General features: G+C 32.0%; 1 long non-coding RNA gene across 1 annotated transcript; it reads right to left on the reverse strand.

The window, feature by feature from the left end:
• Nucleotides 1-2,275, reverse strand: LOC143043618 (uncharacterized). The gene is made up of 3 exons (XR_012968505.1): nucleotides 1,985-2,275; nucleotides 1,468-1,560; nucleotides 1-77 (listed from the first exon to the last, which is right to left on the reverse strand). It is a non-coding gene; the product is annotated as an uncharacterized LOC143043618 (long non-coding RNA).
• Nucleotides 2,276-6,218: the final 3,943 nt, after the last annotated feature.

Below are 6,218 nucleotides of genomic sequence, written 5' to 3' on the forward strand. Positions count from 1 at the left end.
TTTTCTATGATAACGAATAACACCAACGAGAGCTTAAGGTTCTGATTCTTTATTGTACCAGTATATAAATAACAAGTCTGAAATAGCAATACAACATATATAAATAACAAGCTATTTCATATAACATAAATATATATACTTTACGAATATCACAGGTTATATAATACAGAATTATAATAAATAGTATAGTTATCTGTTATTAACTAAGTAGCAAGTTAAATGTATTGCAAGTAGTAAATGTTCAGTGTTTACATTCAATGAAATTGACATCGGGTGTTACGTGTACTTTTACGATAGCTTGACCTTTGTCTATACACTAAATCGGAAAGTAATATGTATTTTCGTGTAACTGTGTATTTGTATTTAATACTGGTTTACCTTACAAACAGTATATAATAAATGTTACACCTACATTTATTAATAATGACTTCATTAAAATATATAATACGTATAATAATTAACTACATAATATCATACAACAATCATAAAGTTGCAAATATAACTAGATATCATTGAAATGGGAGCCATCTCTGTGGGCCCCGCTGTGAATAATGTGCATTAAAGAATTGTATCTTTACCATAGGACATGGGTTTGTCAACTGAAATCAAAGTTTTTGACCTTGACCTTTGACCTATGAAGTTGTAAATAAATTATGACACACCCTTTGGTGTTGGTTTATAAACATGTCAAGTATAAACTTTGAAATGATAAAGGTTCTCAAGATATAGAGCGTACACGATCTTTACCATAGGACATGGGGTTGTCAACTGAAACCAAAGTTTTTGACCTTGACCTTTGACCTAGGAAGTTGCACATAAATTATGACACACCCTTTGGTGTTGGTTTATATACATGTCAAGTATAAACTTTGAAATGATAACGGTTCTCAAGATATAGAGCGGACACAATCTTTACCATAGGACATGGGGTTGTCAACTGAAACCAAAGTTTTTGACCTTGAACTTTGCCCTAGGCAGTCGTTCATAAATTATGACACACCCTCTGGTGTTGGTTCATATGCATGTCAAGTATAAACTTTGAAATCATAACGGTTCTCAAGATATAGAGCGGACACGATCTTCACCACAGGACACAGGGTTGTCAACTGAAACCAAAGTTTTTTTACCTTGACCTTTGATCTAGGAAGTTGTACATACATCATGACACGCCCTCTGGTGGTGGTTAATAAACATGTAAAGTATAAAGTATGAAATCATAATGGTTCTCTAGATATGGAGCGGACACAAAGTGTTACGGACGGACGGACGGACGGATGGACGGACGGACGGATGGACGGACGGACAGACTGATCACTATAGGGGACCGCCTTTGGCGGGACCCTAATAATCATAAAGAGTTATGATGTCAATATTATCGATTCGTTAAAAGCTCCAAACTAACGGGAGGTAAGTCATGTTTACAATACAATATAAACAATGCTAAACTATAATTAAATATACTCTTACCACTTGTGGAGTGAGTTGTACTGATACGGTTAACGGCACATCATATAAACATCACACAATCATGTGTTCTACATAATTAAATTACATGGAGTCCTGAAACCAAAATACGAACATAAATACTCGGACTCTAATTATAAAAATATACAACGTAACAAATATTCTTTACTCATTCATATTTGTTTGATAAAAACTATTTACTACAAAACTATTACTTTATATAAATGGAAACACTTTTCCGTCTTTCACTTAATAAGCCGCAATTTATAAAATATAGACTATTCATGACAATAATCAAATAGTAATGTACGCAAATTAACAATACAATTCTACCGTGGCAAATAAACCGTAGATTATAAAATCATATACTTATAGCGTAATAAAATACTCTCTTGTACATCTTGTGTACTTGTGTTACATACATGCGATATGAGGAGAACGTTACAAAACAAAATAGAAACTTTACTAGAATCTCATTTACGTGAAAAATATAAATAATGTTAATAAAGAAGTAACTTACAGTATTCTATAATAATGTTGTCCAAAATATATAAGGTTTACAGGTAAACTATCTGGTCAAGATAAACAGACATAAATTCAATGGACTGTCATGGCTATCGTCCCGTGGAAATGTACAGGTACAAAACAAAGGAAATTAAACTTAACCGCGAAATATAAACAGCCAATCAAATACAATGATTCAAGTAAATCCCTAATGAATATTCATAGAAAATAACGTGAATATTACTATACATAAAAGTAAGGTTTGCAAGTAATAATTCAAACTGAATATACAATATTCAAAATATGTAATTAAGCTTTATAATAACCAGTGTATGTAAAGTGCGGATCCTAAAATATCATTTTTACTGTATATGCCATAAATGTCTAATGTAGAATGATAAATAAACAGACGAACTTTTTTTTACTTTCGAAGAAAATGAAGAAAATTAGTCAAAATGTATATGTTCAGAAATACATAATACTAATAAAACAAAGTAAGAGATGCGAGCGGGGTTTTATCGCGCTTAAAGCCATCAAGCTTTGAAATATATACCAAAATAGGTGAATATTTATGACATTTCACGAACAGATCGTGCAGGTGCTTTATAACTAACAGGTAAGATGTTGTTGCAGTACAAAATATTCATTTTAATACAATTAATAAAGTTGTATAACGTAGAATATGTTTTGTCATTCAGTTTCTTCATATTTAATTATGATGATTTCGTAATGCTAGTCATGTTTACTGTCGAATAATGATACTATTCTTTCATTTTTACTGTGGAGCGAATCATTAGTACTGTATATGCGGTGCATTTTCACTGTATCATTATTTATTTATTTTTTTATCTATTACAGCTCATTTCTTTAAGCATGTAGAGCAAGACTTTAGTTGACTTGCTTGTTTTTTTTATTGGATAATCGTTATGATAACACCCAATTTAATTCAAATATTAAAAATACAGGTTAAACTATCATATGCCTAATCATATTGTTTAAAAATGTCAATCTTATTTACAAAGTTTGTATAAACAATTAAACAAACAAAGCAAGCAAGCCAACCAAAGTTTTGCTTTGCATGCATTATGAAATTAGCTGTAAGGCCTTAATTTAGCCGACTTGCTCAAACGATAGATAAAGTAAGAGAAAGATTTGATAAAATTTAACTTACGGAGGAAAGTTTGGTTTTAAAACACTCTAATAAATTCAATAGAAATAACATTTATTTCAAATGTATTCCATTTAGTTTCTTATAAAGCGTATAGGGATCTTTATCCTTATTTTTTTTATCCATTTCCATGACACTTCACCACTAATTACGTACATCTTGATATAGATTGAATCTTTGTTTTCCCGTTTAAAAGGTTTTACACTGGAGCCATTTATAACTTGCTGTTCGGTGTGAGCCAAGACTCCATGTTGAAGACCGTATGTTTACGTATAATGGTCTACTTTTATAAATTGTGACTCGGATGGAGAGATGTCTCATTGTCACATACGACATCTATATATGGCTCAAAAACGAAACGAGACGGGGTAAAAAGGTATAAAAAAATCCACACTACTTTTTTAATATATGTATAATGGGCTTAATATGATTCAGAATAGAGTAAAATAGTGGGTCGCATTTGGGTATAAGCGTGACGCCGGATTGTCGATTTTTTGCAAGCGTGACAGGTGAAAGTCAAATGATTGTGTCGTGAAAAACGAGAAATGAAGTCTAGCGGGACACAGGAATCTGCCAAAACAATAAGCGGAATACGGGAATCTGCCAAAACAGTAAGCGGGATCCGGGATCAGAACCCCCCCCCCCCCAATGAGACCCCCAGAATAAGATATTTGTGTATATCAATCCTATTGTTACAGTCATGCTTTCAATAACAAATGTATCCGATGCATGCATTTTTTTATATTTTTGGTCCCTTTTTCAATTTTGAGGGGTCCAAATTTAAAGACAAAAGTCCTTTAATATAGATATTTGGGATTCGTTGACATGCTGAATCTAACCGTGTATCTAGTTTGGGGATTTTTTGTCTAGTTGCTGAAACAGCCCACATAGAGTTCCAAAGGGTCTAAAATCAACAAAAATGAATTGTAGCAATCATTTCGTGTACAATAACCCAAATGTGTATGGTTTTACCTCTGCGATAGTATCCATTCGCGGATCTAGAATTTTTCATTTGGAGAATCGCTTTTGTTACAAGTTTGAAAAGCTATATATTTGATGAAGAATGAATGAGGAGTTTGTATTTCAATTTGAAAATACATGTATCATAAATCCTAAAGTCATCAACTAAGTTTTTTCGTTTGTTGCAAGTGCATTTATCACATAATTCTACAATAAAAATTCCTCGCATCTTTGAAAATTCTACATTAATAATGACTGCACTAACAGTGATAATTCATCGCATCTATAGCTAAAATGGATCGCTTTCAATAATCGATATGCTATATTATGATGCTTTTATAACACTTATTTGAACTTTAATGCTATGTTTGTATATTATAAAGACATATCACAATGAAAATATGTTAAAACTTATCTTCAAATCATTTAACTTGATATTTTCAAAACATAAACAAATACAGTTTTCCCATGATCCTTTATTCTACAATAGACATACCCGCATATAACAGTAAAAATGAACTAGCTGGATTCGCACTTTATATACACTGATAACTATAGTAATTAAATCGATGATTTTTACAATATATAAAATTATCATAAAAATCACTCTACTACAATAAGAAAAATTAGTTATAATTTTTACTAAGGTTAAGTAATAGAACGTGGCTATGTATTTACACATCCCTGCCAACTGTAAAACTAAATTAAAACTATTATAATTCAAACATTTCTGAAAAGTGTAAGAGTCAAGTACGGAAGCCGGAGTTACTGGACACAAGTGATGGCAGGAAATTAGTGATGGTAGGGAAAATGAGTAACTCTTCTATGTTTTTTCATTAATGCCCTCTGGGGAAACTGTCCTGAGCTTTCTTATCCAAAAACTTTTAGAGCAAGTCTGTTGGGACTGTATTTTCACGCGGTTGTTAAACATGTCAACTATCACCGCCTTTGGGAATTTAGAGTTGTGCCAGTTCACATCGGAAATAACTATTTTTATTTTGGCATATCTTTGTAGTCTTTGCGCCGTGTTTGGAAATTTTAAAATTGTTCCAGAGCTTGCTTAAATTGTATAAATTTCAAGATTTTGATAGAGTCTTAATTTGAATTGACATGATTCATTTGTCATCGTGCTATTACCGAGGAAGGATATCTGTTATCCGAAATATCTAACATATTGTTCATTTTATTGTGTTTTTGGTGATGTTGTACCCTTTTAGACTTGTTATATATTATGTTTTGTAGTGTACTGAATCATATTATATGATCCATCGCCCCGTAAGATTTTTCGTTGACTATTTATTCAGTCATTTAATATATATATATATATATATGTTACAGTACATCGGTGAATTAAAAATTACATGTAATCACTAAAATTTAGGAATTACATGTAATTCGCGAGGCACTTAATAAATACAAGTAATGTCAGTTAACTGCTATTAGTCTGTTGTTATTTATTTATTATTGGCACTTTATTTCTTTTCTTTTGTTAAATCGTTTGACATCGGACTCGGACTTCTCTTGAACTGACTTTTAATGTGCGTATTGTTATGCGTTTACTTTTCTACATTGGCTACAGGTTTAGGTGGAGGGTTGAGATCTCATAAACATGTTTAAACCCGCTGCAATTTTGCGCCTGTCCCAAGTCAGGAGCCTCTGGTCTTTGTTAGTCTTGTATGATTTTTAATTTTCGTTTCTTGTTTATAATTCGGAGTTTAGTATGACGTCCATTATCACTGTACTAGTATACATATTTTTGAGGGGCCAGCTGAAGGACACCTACGAGTGCGGGAATTCTCACTACATTGAAGACCAATTTGTGGCCTTCGGCTGTTGTCTGCTCTATGGTCGATTGTTGTCGCTTTGACACATTCCCCATTTCCTTTCTCAATTTTAATTCCTAAAACTGCCCAGTACAATGCAGTAATTACCAGTAATAACTGATTTTAAAATGATTTTTTAAACCTTCTACATATTATCTTAATATGATCATAAACAAGCTTCTGTTCAATATTGATAGAAATCCAGGATAATTTAAGAAAGTTATCAAAATTTAAAAAAAACTTTAACCACAGAGCGAATATTTGTGGACGCCGCTGTTGACGGAATTAATGTTGGTTCG

The sequence above is a fragment of the Mytilus galloprovincialis genome, chromosome 8, assembly GCF_965363235.1.
Source record: "Mytilus galloprovincialis chromosome 8, xbMytGall1.hap1.1, whole genome shotgun sequence".
Taxonomy (NCBI): domain Eukaryota; kingdom Metazoa; phylum Mollusca; class Bivalvia; order Mytilida; family Mytilidae; genus Mytilus; species Mytilus galloprovincialis.